The following is a 16,105-nucleotide window of genomic DNA, read 5'->3' as shown; positions in this document are numbered from 1 at the left end:
GTATCAGCAGCTATCTGCTGCCTTCCATTCCCTGATCCCTAAAAATAGACAGAGATAGAGGCAATATAAACTGAAACCATAAAAACACAGGATCGGTTGTTTTTTTTTCTTTCCAAGGGAAAAAGGAGGTATGGCTTAAAAGGCAGATGTAGGCATGGAGACTTTGGCTTGTTACCTTTAGAGGAAAAAGTTATCAAGAATTTACTCAGAGCCTAGAGATTCCCAGATATGTTTATCTAGGAAGGAAGAGAAATTAAAAAAATAAAGCCAGGAATAACTGTTTTAAGTAGGCTAGGTATATCTCAAAATGACTCAACTTTCCTGAGAAGTGTTGCAATCTCCAGGCTGCCCTACCCCTCCCTCCTTGCAGGTGAATGCTCTTGGGAGCAAGGATTTGAGAAACTCCTTTGCTGGATAAGCAAGGAGCAGCTTGTCTGAGAAAATATTATTTCTAATGCTGCATTTGTAACCTTGATAAGATCTCCACGGCAACAGAAGTTGCTGAATAGAGTTGGTCGTGACATTTTGACAGAAGTGTTCCACTAGAAAATGCTATTTTAATGCAAAAGTGTTGGGGAGAAGGATTTGATTTTGACAATATTTTGGTCTGAAAATAATGGAAAAATTCTGAAAAATGTCATGGAAGGAAGAGGCTTTTCTCTTTTTTTCAGCCTTCTGTCTTTCCTCCTGGGACCTTTCATGTCAGGAAACAAGACTAACATCTTTTCCTTTTCTATTTTGGGATTAGTGGTTGAATTCCCAGTTTGTCTTCTCTTTTTGACTCTTTATTTTAATGCTATTATTAAAGGCTCTAATCAAAACAGGAGATAAGAGAAGCTACAAATCTTCAAATATCTAAAATATCTACTTTAGGAAAGAGAAATTTTGAGATAAAGCAAAATAATACGCTGGAAGAGTGTACTATAATTACTTGCCTGTTTTGTTTTTAATAGTTAATTTTATACCACATAGCCAAAAATCTCAGATTAGAACTGTTTTCTTTACTTATCTTCATCCCTTCTCTGTTCCCTTAACTTCTGATGGCCAGAGAAATGTCACTGTATATCATATCCTCTCACTAACATTATTAGTTTCATGGGACCTGCAAGTGCCAACCTCGTAATTTGTCTCTTTTCCCAGAGATGGCTCCTCATGAAACTAGTGCAGAAAATGGTATGGGTAAGAAATTTCTCTGCAGAGGCAGTTTTCACTTGTTCTGCTTCATGACTCCTTATTTGCTCATTCAGTATTAAGAATACAAATAAAATGAAACATTCTTTGCAGTCAGAAGAGACATAGAAATAGGTACCATCTTCAGTATGAATGTTATTTCTAAGAGCTTCCCATGGGATTTTTGGAAATATATTTGGCAACCAAGATCATTAGTCAAATGTGCTGATTAGTTCTGTGGCTTTACTGCCTGCTGTCCCTAGCAGCCATTTCAGTACCACCTCTCCTCACACTGCTCTGTTGCTGAGGTTACTGGAGGCTACCCTTGGGCATTCCCCTGCTCCCCCCACACTTGCTGCATCTCCCTGAGAATTGTCTTTTTCAGGTTTCACAGCTGAAGCTGGGACATTACCCTGTAGGGCCAGGGGATGCCTTCAGTCCTGGTCTAGTGCCAGGTGAGTTTGCCCTTGTCTCACAAGTCCAGTGAGGTGTTGCAGGGATGGACTGGTCTTCCTCCACAGCCCTGGCCTGGTTTTCAGGCTTGTACTGGCTCAGCCACAGCAGGTGTCCCCAGCTGAAACCTTCTGGCAACACTGCAGATGTGTCGAAGTGGTACACACAACAAAATCCAGTCTGCTGTCTTTATCTGTGAGAGGATGGGAAGCAGATATTTTGGCAGCTGTCAGGCACTCCTACACCTCCTCCTGCACTTGCCCACTGGCCAGCACAGAGTCAGAAATTGCTGCTGCTACTGCCAAGAATGCACACCTCTCTTTCCAAGAGACAGCCATCACCATCACCAACCACCAAGCTATCCATATTTCCCTGGTGTGGACTCACCATGCAGGAATGTACCATCTCACTGGAGGTGGTTGCACCACCTAAAATGTGCTGGGAATGCTAATAGCATTGGTCAAATGAGGGACCTGGGGAAAGTGTTGACTTTGTAACTGGAATGGCCAAGGTGATCAAAAGGACAGAGGTGAGCAGGGAGAGAAATAACTCAAGGTCATAGAGCATGTTAATAGCAGAGCTGGGGTGAGCATCCTCCATCCTAATTGTCAGGCCTTCTTCCTATCACCAGTCCTATTGTGGACTCATGCTTTACATTCAGCAGGCTTACATCTGCTTTGGATACATTTTTCCAGGAAAACGTTGTCTCTACTTGTTTCAAACTGCATCACAGGGTTTGCACTCATTGTGACCACTCAGCATCTTGACTCTGGTGTTAAAACTGGCAGAGGCAGATAAAATTCTCTTTGTCAAAGCTGACGGATGGAAAAAGGTGGAAAGCCAGCATTGAATGCCAACTCTGATAGGAGGCTGACGCAAAAGAGGCTGAGGAATCATTTAGGATTTCTGCCCTGCTTATGTCACGGGGAATGTTTTTTGTAGATGCCCAAACTGACGTACCCTGTGTTTTGGCACGTGTTTGTCTGTGCCCTTGTTTTATAGCCTGGCTGAAGGCTCATTGATGGGTAGCACTCAAGAGAGTGCTTTTTATAGGTGTCACTGTCCTACTCAGATATAATTTCTGAAAGGAAAAGGTGCTTAGGGTTGGAGGGATCTGATGCACTGCCAAAGCATTCTGTAAAAGGTGTTTTAATGATACTTTGTACTCTTCAAAAAGGGGAAGTATGTGGGAGATGAATGAGATACATCAGCTCTCATAGATTTAGAGTCAGCAGTGACTCCTATAAGTGAATAGCAGTTATAAAATGGAAGAACAAGAAAACAGGATTTTAATTTGGCATATACCCTGTGTCCAGGAGAACCAAGACTTGGGCAGTGCTTGTCTTACCTGGTGCTCTGGAGAATGATTTCTTGTCACAGCTTGACCAATTTCTTAGCTGGAGACTGAGTGTGTTATAAGTGAACCCAAGTGTAGGCTGTCCTTAAGTGTATTACTCCTTAGCAGCATTCTCCTTTGTGGGACAGAGACCTCAGGGCTGACAGTCATCCCACTTCAGGCTATTCCCTAACCAATGGGATACTTTCCAATGAGACCCAAACATGATGGGCATAGCTAGGTGCTGGAACAGGCTCCATCAACAGCCCAGACTGGAGGAGTGATGACCCACATCCAGGATTCAGCCAGGTTATCTGTCTGGGAACAAGGAGATGAGGCCAGAGATGGGGTTGGAGACAAGAGTGCAGTGTGGATCTGAAGTTCAGGCAAGAGGCAGGGCTAGAGGCTGGCACTCCTATGGCATCTCTAGCTTAGGGATTGATGATTCTGGACTGAGTTGAAATGGAGTCCTAGACTCTGGGCAGGGTGGTGGGAGAGGCCTCCAGTGAGTTTCATCAACACCAGTAAGGAATCTTGGTGCACCTAGGACCCTGACAAAGAAGAAAAAGTGTGGTTTAGCTACAGGAGGCCTCACATGCAGTGGCTGTCCAGGTTTATCTGAAGGAGCAAATCATTAAATGCTTTCTTCAGGAAAAGTGTCTGGATCTCAGTGTGGCTGCTCTTTCTAGCTGTGGGGCTGAAGGATTTGCAGACTCTGACTCCTTCCCACACTTTTGGGAGTCAGGACACGTCAGTTCAGCCATCTCTAGTTCTGAGTCTTCTGGTTGTCCTGTGTTCTGAGTAGCAGAGATTCAGGCTTCCAGTTGAGGTATTTGGGAACAACACAGTAGACAGGCTGAAAAACAAGTATAGTCAAGGGATTTATTAAGCGCAGGCATTTCACTCTTTACATGTACTAAGGAGCTGTACATATCTCTGAAAGAACACAGGTCCACGAAGTACCTTTTGTGGAAGTCTGTGGCAGAGACAAATATAGAATCCATTTATTCTTGGAAGTATTCAGCTGTGGAATGATCCTTTCTGTTCTGGAAGATATAAATCTTCTTTACCACATGCTTTACAACTTCTGCAGAAGAAGAAGCAAGCCTGAAGAGCCAACAGTGCTCTCTGGAAGGCATCTCTGTGTAAGATCTGGTGTGCATTGAATGAGGTACAGGGTCTTTGGAAACCAATGGTAAGTGTTCCTGCAGTGCACATACTGAAAGTTCCTGAAAAACTGTATTTTAAAGAAAAGATATTGTATTGAGGGGGAAATGAAGATAGGGTGATCCAAACAACTAAATAATTTCCTTGTTCTTTTCTGCAGTCTCAGGGTTTTTTTTTTTTTTTCAGCGACAGGTTTGTTGTGTGCCACTTCGCAGGGCTTAAGAGGAATAGAAAATGTTTCACAGTATAAGCCCTACCTAATGAGATTTTTAAACACAAAGTAGCATCTGCACCGAGATGGCACTTATATGGATATCCTGTGTGAGCCATCTGAAGCCTTTAGGTTAACTGGACAAGGACCCACCCTTCCTGTGTGCCCTCCCCAGGGTGCAGGGAGTTTGTTTGCCTGTGTTGTGTTTGCTGCAGCAGAATTGTGAGATGCCTCCTCTGAAGGGGACCACATCTTAGAAGGCTTTGATCTCTCTGCCTTTTGTAGACAGCTTTTTTCTCTTCACTCTGACCTTTTAACTCCTCCAAAATTCAATCCTTAAGATTTCTGTCCCAGACTACCCTCCTCCATGTCTCCTCTCCTCCCATGTATGTGAGAAAAAGTTCTCTTAAACCAGGCTATTCCCTGCTAAGCTTCAAACTTCTGTCTCCAAATATGGGGATATAAAAGCTCCTAAAGAAAATGTTAACCTTTGTTCTTTGACATGAGCAAAATGTGGGCAAAGCAGACTTTTATTTGGATTCATTTTTACACATTGTTGCTCTATTATGACTGATACTGCCTCAAAGCAGATGTCCAGATGGAAAATTTAAGCTACAGAGATGGAGATCTGGTGAAGTATTCAGAACTAAAAAAAAACCCACCACTGAATGGGAATTGTGAGACAATGCTAATTATAGGTGTGGCAAGCAGCTGTAACAACCAACATGGCAATTTCTGCTGTTTCTCTCAGTGTTTTGCAATTTAATACTCTTACACTCTGTTGCCTATTTTAGAGCAAATGCACACTAGCAATTCACAACCAGGTAATGCTTGTAAACATCTGGAACAGAGATTATCCTAAAATGGGAATTAGAAGAAACACTTTTCCATGTGGCTAGGATGCTGTCTGTTCCTGACCTCTCTAATGAATGGAATTTAGGGAAACCAATCATTAGAGGGAGGAGAGGAAGGAAACTCAGGGGAGAAGGTGGAGCAGGACAGAGTGCCAGTGTCAGCCAGCAGAATCAGCAAGTGCACAGACAAAAGTAAGACCAAAGATTTACAGTAAGCAAGAAGCAGAGTCACTGTGTGAATACAAACCAGTATCAGGATAAGTAATGACTATGATTTGAGATTAATAAAACCCACCAACAAACATGCTTGGTGGTACTGTCCTGTTCAGAGAAGCTGCTATCTATATCTGAAATTATGACAAGGAAGATCAGTTGTTATTTTTGAATGATAAGTATTTTCCCTAAATAGAGGGCAGGTGGAGGAAGCCTGTCAATGAAGAACTGGGTCTATCCATGAAGTATTGACTGAAATCTATGACTCCAACATAAAAAGAAGAAAACTAATTTCCATTTTTGTATCTTTGGATCTATTAGTGCATGAATCCTGCCAAGTATATTTGCTCAGCTCATCCCATCTGCCTCTACTTTCTGTGTGTGAAATCCACGAGAAGGTTCTGCAGCTTTTTGGTGAGAAGAGGCTTCAGAACTCAAAGATGCTGCATGTAGCAGCTCATAAACCTTAGTTATGCAAGTTTTAGGATGTGGCAACAGGTAGTAATTTAGTATAACTTCATTGGTTTAGTATAGTCCTGTAATTAGAGCAGTATTATCAGACTGACAGCATTAACAATAAAGACAGACATAATTTTATGTCAGTTGTCATTAACAGTTGTTCATTCACTTTAATGTCACAGAGTATTCTGAGTTGGAAGGGATGCACAGGATCCTCAAGTCCAACTCTTAAGTGAACCCACACCCATGGCATTATTAGCACTATGCTCTAACTGCCTGTCCTAATCTCAACCCACTTCCAGATGTAGTAAAAATAGATTGCATTGGATGGAGTAGATAGCACGACAAAAATTTGTGTGGGTGTGCTGTGTGACAGTCACTCTTTTAAGAGTTTCATGGTTTATCACAGTAGTAGGGTAAAGCAACAGTGACATTAGGAATGGTTTGGGGAGAGGAGAGCAGAGGAAAGGGAAAGGGAGGGGAAGGGAAAAGGGAAACAGAGTGATACATTGTAATGACAGTTACATTCCTTTCAGAAGCTATATTGAATTTTGTAGTTGGTGATTTTCTGCCATGAAAAAACACTAAGTTTCTCTTGAATATAAACCCTGTAAAAGTTATTTTAAAAGTGTTCATATTCAGAGCAGAACAAGAAAAGAAATTAGAGAGGGCAATGTGGGAAGGGAATCCACCTAGGTTAAGAGGCAATGGTGGCCTTTGGGAGTCTTTAACTGCCTCAGAAATGATGGAGTTATGCTTATGACTGGAGAAAACACACAATTTTGAGCAGAAGTTTCTATGTCTCTCTTCAGTATAGAAGGATAAATTTAATCATAGTGAAGAGCTATGCATTAGAACACTGTTTTTGAAATATGTCAAACAGGAATGTCTTACAAATCTGAAAGGGTTCTGAGCAGTGGAGTTCTTGGAAAGGGACAATACACAATTGGCTTGACTGCAGTGTTACAAGAGCCTTTTGCTGGTTGTGGTGTAATTCTTGCTCTGATGTTAAACCATGTTTAACACCCTGGTTGCACATAGCATTGATTTTCAGTTCCAGGAAAAGAATTTAAATCATCTTCTATGATTCTGGGAAAAAAAAACAAAAAAACAACCTCTGATATTTAGATTGGCTGAGCAAATGGAGATATTTTTTAAATGGTTTCAATAACTTTCTGTAAGATAACAGTTGGCTTTCAACTGATAAAGCTGGGTAATTAGTCAGTCATTACTGAAATCAGAATTATAGAGCTGAAAACTGTTGTTTAATTAACGTTCTTCTACATCTGGAACTTTCATAAGGCAGTAAATAGTTCTGGTCCTTCCTGAAAAAATAATGGCTGAATACCTGTAAAATCCGTTATGTAATAATAGAAGTGCTGCTAGCATTACATTAGCAATTTTGAGGAGCTGGATTTGCCAGCTCTTTTTGGACTTTCTTGGGAATTTTTCATCTCAGGCATCTCCAGCTGTAAATGTTTTGTATGCTCTTCCTCCTACAGTAAGTTGTAGGGGCTTAATGAAATAAATGAAGTGCCATTTTGAAGTGAAGTGCCTTCTATTCTTAAAATATTTGATTTTTGCAGAGCTTTGGACAGATTGTCTAGTATGTTTAGGGAGTTCTGATTTTTTTTCCTACTTCAGACATACATAAGGAACTTACATTTCTTCCTTTACTTAAGCTTAAGATGCATCAAGAAATTTCCCTGTAAGTGAAGCACACACACTCCTTTCCTGTGGACTGTGCTCCTGATTTGACAAAGGTGCTTGGTGGCACACTTGCCACTTCATCTTTCATGTCTTGAAATAAGGGAAGTATCTTTCGTTGTAATCTAACAAATTTTAAGAATTAGCTAGAATGTAATTTCCTAAATGCTTATGAAAACCTCATTTATGATCATGCAGCTCTGAATAATATTTTGCTGTGACAAGTCTCAGTGGTTTCCAAAATCAATGTGTCTGTGTTCCTCATGATTGCTCCTGTGCAGTCTTGTTGCTACTCCAGACACTAAAGCCGTTCTCTCAGAGCCACCATCGTGTCATTGTTTCCAATAGTTACTCAGCCTGATGTTGCAGGTGTAGAAGTTGTGATTTCTGCTATCTCATTTCAGGTAACTGGATTTGTGAGTCTCTTTTGATTCGTTTTTTTTTTTTTTTTTTTTTTAAGTAATTTCACAATTTAGGAATTATTTAATTGCTAGTAAAGATGTCATAATCACAGAATACTTTGTGTTGGAAGGGACAGATCATCTGGCTCCAACCCCACTGTTGTGGGCAGGGATACCTTCCATTAGACTGGGTTTCTCAGAGCTCCATCCAACCTGGCCTTGAGCACATCCAGGGATGAGCATCCACAACTTCTCTGTGCAACCTGTTCCACTGCCTCACCACCCTCACAGTAAAGAATTTCTGCTTACTATCCAGTCTAAGCATACTCTCTTTCAGTTTAAAGCCATTCCCCCTTGTCCTATCACAATGTGTCCTCATAACAAGGTTGCGTGGGCAGAAATTTAGTTATGTTTTTGCCTGTAACTTTGTAGAGTGATTAGTGCTTTAAAGATGTGCAAAATCATGGATAAGCACCATATTAAGGATTAATTTTTACTTCCTTGTACAGTTTCTTAGGTCTAAATGGGAGCACCTGCTGGACTGCACTGTGATGCCCTCCCACTCTGCCTGCCTACATTCTCTTCTTAAAGCAGGATGAAAAGTGAAGAGAAAGCAATTTGTATACCTTTCCTTCCTTGTAAGCTGGATGCCAACAAGTGGCTCAGGCTCTTGATACACCCCAGGTCAAGATAAGACATGCCAGATATGCCCACACCTGAGATTTACAAAAACACTGTTGGTTCCCACAGTATAGACACAGCTTGAGAGAATTCTTTGAGCAGATTGCTGTGGTAGAAAAAGAGCCAGAAGAAGCATAGGTATCTGGATTGAATAGGAGCAATCAAAGCCTGGGGAAATAAAATTTAGTTTACATTAAGTCTTATGTAATATCGGGCACTCCTTCAGTTCCTTCCTTTTATCTATTTGGATCAAGGTTTCTGGAATAATTTCATGCCTTTTGTTTCAACACATGAGAAAAAATATGAAAAGAAGAATGCTCAGCTCTCTATCAAGGGTTTATAATGAAGTTATTAAGATCTGATTCAGAACTCTTTTAAAAAAGTATACAGACCCTGAAATATAATGGAAGCAATATTTCTAAATTCTCAGCTAAGGCTGGCTTTATTTACGTCTTTTTCCAAGGTGTTGTGCAACTACACAAGTTTGCTGACAAATCTCATGGTAAGGTTTTGCTTAGTTCCTAATTATCAAGAACAAAAATACTTATACATGCTTACAAATGATGCTGCTGGTGACCCTCCCTTTCTGTTTTGTAATGTTTAACATGCAGTTTGAATGTTTTGAGTTTTTGCTTAGCAGAATAAGAACTGCACTGTTACTCTTTTAAAAATAGTCTTCATAGCTGAAATGTTAATTAAAGTTTCTATTTCGGATGTTGAGATTTAAATGCTTCCGAAATAGCTTTACATGGAGCAGAGTAAGAATTAGGACAACGTGAAGTATGTCCTGGTGTTGCATCAAAATCAAAATATGGAGTGCTACCAAGCCTAGACTTGTGTGGGGTGTGTTGTATGGTATCCATGGGATAAAATTGTTTCCTCGTAAGGCAGGAGACAATTGAATAAAACCCACTTTCTCCTATATTAGCTATTTCCTATTAGGAAACACTGGATATTGTTTTTCATAGCTACACTTTATGAAGTGCACGTTTTGATAATTGCCAAGTGCTGTGATACTTCTTCTTATTTGGTAAATCTTGTACATGTGGATGAGATATTATTTTTCCATGGATATGTTTATATGAACTCCAGCCAGTGCCTCTACCTAGAAAACTATGTCAATGTAATGCAATGTTATGTAACTTTTGTTTTGGTTCTTATATGCTGCACATTACAGGGTTGAATGTCTTCCAGAAGTGCATTAACTGGTGCAATTGTCATCTGCTAGATATGGTTTTCTCTATCCCATTCATTCTAAAGAGGACTTTTGTGCTCTCTTTATTTTTGGCCTCTTTTAAAATAGTTATATTATGTGTATGTGGTTCTGTATGTGAGTGACTCACATTCAGAGTAGAAGATAGTGAGCTTTGTGCTGGAGATAATTCCAGTGGAAACTCATCCAGAAATCTGAAACTGGTCTGAGAAAGCCCTGTTTTCTGCAGAGCTTTTCTTTGGAGATGGATAATCATGCTGCACCTGCACAATGAAGCTACTGTCTGTTTTTCCTCATCCTGTCTCTCTCTGCAGGCAGCCTTTCAAATGAGTGTCTGGGGTCCCAAATGTCTGAATCCCTCAGGAACAGGCATGCACTGAAAGCAAGCCTGCAGATTAAAAACAGGTCTTAGACATATACCCATCCAGGTGTGGTTCTCACAGCAGCTGAATCTTGCCTTTACACACTTGCATTGCTGTCTCTCTGCAACATACAGTGGTGAGAGGGATGGCTGGACCCAGCTTAAAATGCTCCCAGGAGGAGCCCACATTGGAAGCACCATTTCTGTGGTATATCTCTCCTTTCCTTTATTCCATTCTTTTTTAGGATGAAGTCTAACACTGGGTCTTCAAATTCAGATGCTAAAGCTGAAGTAGGGACTGATATGTATCACACAAATATTAGAGTAGCTCAAACTCTTTTGACCAAGCATTACTGCTATGTAGTTTTTTATCTTTTGGATTTTTCCCCAGTTGGATATTGCTTTTGAACTGAAATAATCTGTGTTTCTCTTAGGAGCTGAGCTGTCTGGAAAACATGTTGATCAAATTCCAACATAGTTTTTCCAAGAGTGTTTCTTTTGTCTTTTGCTAGCTGCTTCCTGATGCTGTTTATCCAAAACCCCACCTGCTGTCAAGGGCAGTGCTGGCCGTGTGAAACATCTTCACAGCCATGCAGCAGCTGTACCTAGTAGGCTTGATTTCTGCAATGAATTACCAAGGGTATGTCATTTAAAACCCTCTCTTCTTCTCAGCCTTCCTACCACCACCAGTCATCTCATTCTGTCTGCAAGCAGTGATGGAATTAGGTTGCCAAGAACTTGTGAGGTTTGCTTTCTCTACACCAAGTTTAGCATAATGTATGGATGGCTTGCATAAGAAGGATAGTTTTTCTGTTTACCTGCCATATCACATAACCCTGGAATTCATCCTCTTCATGAATAGCAACAATAACTATTAATTTTTGTTTATTTGGGGGAAAAGTAGAAATGAAGACTAAGCTTGGGAGGGTTACAATAGGATGATACAATTCTCTAATAGATATTTCCAAATTCCAAGGCAGTCTGAACTTGGAACTGAGAAGCAAGAAAACTCACATGATTTCCATATGCTGTGAATGTCCAGAAAACTGTATCAAAGGGAAACTGAGAATATGGTTTTGCATTACAGTACTCTGTGCTATATTTGCATCAAGCAATGAGAGAAGGAAAGAGAAACTGAATTGTTTGAAACGACAAGAAACTGCAAGTAGAGATCATAACCATTCTAGAAGTAATTTTTTGTTTGTATGTTTGTTGTTTTTACAGGTCTTTTTTGTTCAAGAGATCCTCAAGTACTGTACTCTGGAAAAAAAGAAGAGTGTCAACAATGTATTTGAACATTAGCTGCCAGCAAGCTGGATGAATGATTTGCCTTTCACAGTCACTGAATGTCCTGAAGTATCCCTGACAAGGTTTTAATTTTCTGCTAGTGCAGACTAATTTTATTTTGATTTTTTTTTTTTAAACATTAGAAAAATGTTAGCCTCCAAACTATATCCACAACTGAAAGGATCTCTGAAGACTAATGTAACAATTTGTTCCAAACAGCCTACATAGCTCTTTGTTTGTCTTATCCAATATCCACAAACACATTTAAGCTTTAGAAAGCCTTGAAGCAGTCATTACAGTTGTATTTGACCAATGGATTGCATGGACTGCTCACCATGTATATGTGTTCAGTACAGGCAGCCCAGTCACTGTAAGGTTAGCAGTGTGGCCCTTCAAAGGATCCTGACCCTGGCTTAAAAATCATGATACTGTGAAATTTAGGGAACAGATTTTTAAAGTTGCATTTTTAAAGTCACATTTTCACTGTTTTCTGATCAAATGCAATCATCTTGATCAACACATTTTTCTCCTTCCATCCATGTGTCCACATTCCTTTATCTACTGTCAGTATAGTTTTTGAAACTGTTTTTTACAGCATTCTGTTAAAACAGGGTGTTGGGACTTTGGCATTTCTGAACAACTCGTAACTGAGAGCCGTATTGAATTCAGTGTTTCACTGTTTCAAGAAGGTTTTCATGTTATTTCAACAGCTCCAACACTTGTTTACCTGGATTTCCTGCAAAAACCACTTTTTTCTTTTTTTTTGGGGTTACCACTAGATATCACATCTGGTGTCAAAGTCTGTGAGACTTGCGTAGGTCTGTGAAAATTTCTCAAACTCACTTAAATAACATTTAGCAAAAAATATACTTTGCATACTTGGCACTGGAGAGATGCCACAGTTAGATGACAAAGTGAACCTATGAAAAGGGACTCGTGATGCATTCCCAAAGGACACATCTTGTTAAAATAAAATACAAGGAAAACAAGAACATATCAAGAATAGTCTCAGTATTTCAAAGAGAACATGTCATGCCAAGAAAAACATTGTAATCTTGCTTCTGTCTTGAAAGAAAATTTAGAAGCATTTTAAAAGCTTTTTACTTCAGTTTGGTGCCAGTTTGTTGTTTTTAGGCTTACAGGGCTTTTTTTTTTTTTTTTTTAATTCTAAACACAATATAGAAAATATGGAATTAAGAAAAAGCATTCCTAATTGGAACAGTGTGAAAAGACAAAAAAACAGGATGCCTTGGAAGAGAAAGAAAAATGTCCTAGAGAATGGAGTAAAACCATGGAACATCTACATTGGGTGCATTTATACACAAAACCAGATAATCAAATTGGTATTGGTTGAAAAATTAAAAAATAAATTAGTGTTCCTTGCAATAATGGTGATAAGCTGGTGATGAAGACTCTTGTTTTAGTTACCTGAGTTCAGGAATAACAGTCTGAGCTGCAGTTCTGTCTTTAGCTGCTTTTCTCTCCTCAACAAGAACACTACACAGCAGCTTTTGCTGGATACTAACTGTATGTTCTGCTGAATATTTTTTCTTGGAGCAAGTAGTAGTGGAATAGGAATGACACAGTTGGAAAAATACCAGATAAGAAGAAATGCTCTTTTCCAAACCATGTTGTTGTGAATTAGTGAAGAGTGTGTGACTGATATTGGAATGGACATGAAGATAAAGGGATAATGCTGAACAGGTTTGGGTGACTTCTAGCAGAAGGTGACATCTCGAAAATATAGCTGGTTTGGGCAGGATTGAACTATGGTTGAGCCAAACTGAGTAGTGCTCAGAAGGGAATATCAGGGCTTGTATTTCTAGTCAGCCCTGTGTTCCACCTGTCCTTGCTCTAAAGAGCATAGAAACCCTTAACCTTCATCTGTACCTGCTTAGGCCATTACCTGAGAATCTGTTTTGTTTTGCTGGATTTTGGTATTCCCACCAATGAGCAGGAGTACAGAACTCTAGAAAGAGAGTCTATATAAGTAAAAGTAACCTAGCCCAGCTGCAAAACAAGAGGGGAAGGAAGAACATTGCATTTTTACTGCTTCTGTGCAGTGTGCTGTCCACTCTGGTCCTCTTGACTCTCCAGTTTCCTTCTCTTTCCCCTTTGGCTGCATTCATTTGGTGGCAGCACATTTTGTTTCTGTAACTGTGTGTATAGTTTAAGCTACAAACCTGAACGTTATTCGTTGCATTTTTTCCCATGTATTTCCAAACATTAGAGGAATGAGTGTTTGGGTTTTAGATAGTGATGTTTGTGATGGTCTGGGAGACATGGGTTGGAGCTTTATGCTCAGCCCCAGTGGAGCAGGCAGCCTAGGACACTCCAGACCAGGCAGCTTCAGCCCTGTGAGACTACCTTGTCTTACCTCCATCAGGGTTTTTCAGTGTGCCAGATAAAACAACCAAACCATACCTTTGGGAGAAGGCAGAAAATGGAATTTCAGTAAGAAGAGCTATAACCAAATGAAAAGTTTCTGAAAAACAATGAGTTAAACACACGTCTGGAAATTACATAGCTTTAAAAAAAAAAAAAAAAAATTGAACTCAAATTTTGTCTTCTTTTTTTGAGAAAGGGTCTGAACTTAAGACACTGCCTGATGGGAAGCAGTGGCCACCTAGGATCCTGTAGGCTCCTGTGTCAAGGGAAAATGTAACTACCTTTTATGGATTTATTTCCTTCTGCTTTTCATATTACTGGAATTTTGCACTGGGTATGTTTAAATTACATTAAATTTTTTTTGTGTGTTTTCTGGAGATGCTTCAGAAAACACACAAAAAAAACCCCAAACAAAACTAGTTAATTATTTCAATACCTTTTATTTGAGAAATAATGTATGAATAAAGAATGTCAGACTAATGCAGTATTAGATAAGGAAGGCAAGACTTTTTTTTACTTGCATTAGATGCTTAGGGCAAGTATTCATGGTGTCTGAGGCAGCCCAGCTGATGAATCCTGTGGCCTCAGCCACAACATCAGCCAACCAGGCTGCCGAAACTTTTTCTGTAGGTTGCAGAGAGTGAGACCAAGAACAAGGCAACCAAGACCACCTGAGTTAAGAGTCCTGATCAGCCAGTGAAGGAGCTTCTCCCTCCCTGCTGGATGTGGTAAGAGTTGCATGCTTGTGAAGTGCCTAAAACTGGGTGATGCCAGTTTTATCCTTTCTATATCACTTTTTAAACAGCTAATAGATTACCTCGAGTCTTCTGTGAACTGCCATGAAGACACTTACTTTGTGTTGTTTTAATTTCCCAGGAATATATTTTTATTTCTTTCAGTTTCCTAAATTCTCCTTACCTAGTTTTTATGTGCCATTCCTTGCACCATGATGTTGAGATTATCAGAACAACACTTTGTGATTTTGCCTTATAAGTACATCAAAACTGATGTACAGTGGGAAATAGTGCTTGCTAAATTTAAACATCAAGGTGAATTGTTATTTACATGCAAGACAGCTTTATTGTTATGATCATTTATTTATTGCACTTCTAGTGTACTGGGAGCTTTGCAGCACATATTGCGAGGTGTGCTCTCTGCCCTTTGAATACTGCTATTTTGAAATTCACCTGAGGCTGGTTAATCTACTCTTGAAGTTTGACAGATGATATTCTTCTTTATCTTTCAAAAGTGAGAAAAAAATGTAACCACCATTCTTTCTGAGCATCTGGGACAATGTATATAGCAGGTGTGAGCAATTGCAATTTCCTTTCTGTGTTAATCACACTGTGTAGGAATATATACAGGTTTTATGATCTGATTGCCTTCTTTATGCAGTGTAATTCACCACCACAGGGATAAATACTGCAGGGAAAGTACTTTATATATAAAGTATATATAAAATACTGTGAAAGGTAGAGTATACATTATTCTTCAAGGTGGTGCATTTATCTGCTCAATAAACCTGCTTCACTGCTTCCAGCAGCTACAGCCAGGCATTAATAATGTAATTTGTGTCAGTCCATAGGGGCCTGGCAGCAGAGGAATTAGGACACCTGGCCACTGAGCCAGAGTCATGAGTACAGGCTGTGCTCCAAATGTGTGCTGACAGTGGTTCCCAAGGGATCCAGCTTTAAATGAAGGCTTAGTCATGCAGGCTGGCAAGTGAAAGGTGGGCAGGTGTGGTGCCAACAGTCCCATGATGGTCCTTGCTGCTTCTGCGTGTTTCTGGGCATGCTTTTAGCTGTATTCACCCAGGACTCAGGAGAATGATGGATGTGTTGTAGGTATATATCACTGCCCTCTTACAGATGGACTAAGTGGTAATCAGGAAAATATTCCTGAGTCCCCTAGCAAGATGCATGGTATACTTTAGACTGGGAAAGTCTCTGCATCAAAGGGAGACAGCCTTAGCTTTCCCAGGGGTAAGATCTAAGAGCAGTATGTGCTGTTACTCTGCTAACACAGTGGTTATAATTTTCTGGAACATTATCCCAAAACTAACAACAATTCTTAATGAGGCACTGGATGTTCTGTTGGGCCTCACTGGATGCAAAGGCGTCTATTCAACCAATAATGTCTTTACTAATTTCTACTGCACAGATCCAAAGCTTTCTCTTGCTGAAGATGGCCACTTGGTACCCCCT

General features: G+C 39.9%; 1 long non-coding RNA gene across 1 annotated transcript in view; it reads left to right on the top strand.

Moving 5' to 3' along the window:
- LOC115485210 (uncharacterized) overlaps positions 1 to 16,105 on the top strand; it is a 99,158-nt gene that overhangs the window by 74,876 nt on the left and 8,177 nt on the right. Inside the window, exons 7-9 of the long non-coding RNA XR_007780001.1 lie at positions 10,739 to 10,866; positions 11,451 to 11,596; positions 14,532 to 14,629. This is a non-coding gene — a long non-coding RNA (uncharacterized LOC115485210). The remainder of the gene's footprint in view (positions 1 to 10,738; positions 10,867 to 11,450; positions 11,597 to 14,531; positions 14,630 to 16,105) is intronic.

This window comes from Serinus canaria, chromosome 1A (assembly GCF_022539315.1).
Source record: "Serinus canaria isolate serCan28SL12 chromosome 1A, serCan2020, whole genome shotgun sequence".
NCBI lineage: Eukaryota > Metazoa > Chordata > Aves > Passeriformes > Fringillidae > Serinus > Serinus canaria.
Note: the sequence above shows the minus strand (reverse complement) of the source record. Positions and strands in the feature narration are given on the sequence as shown.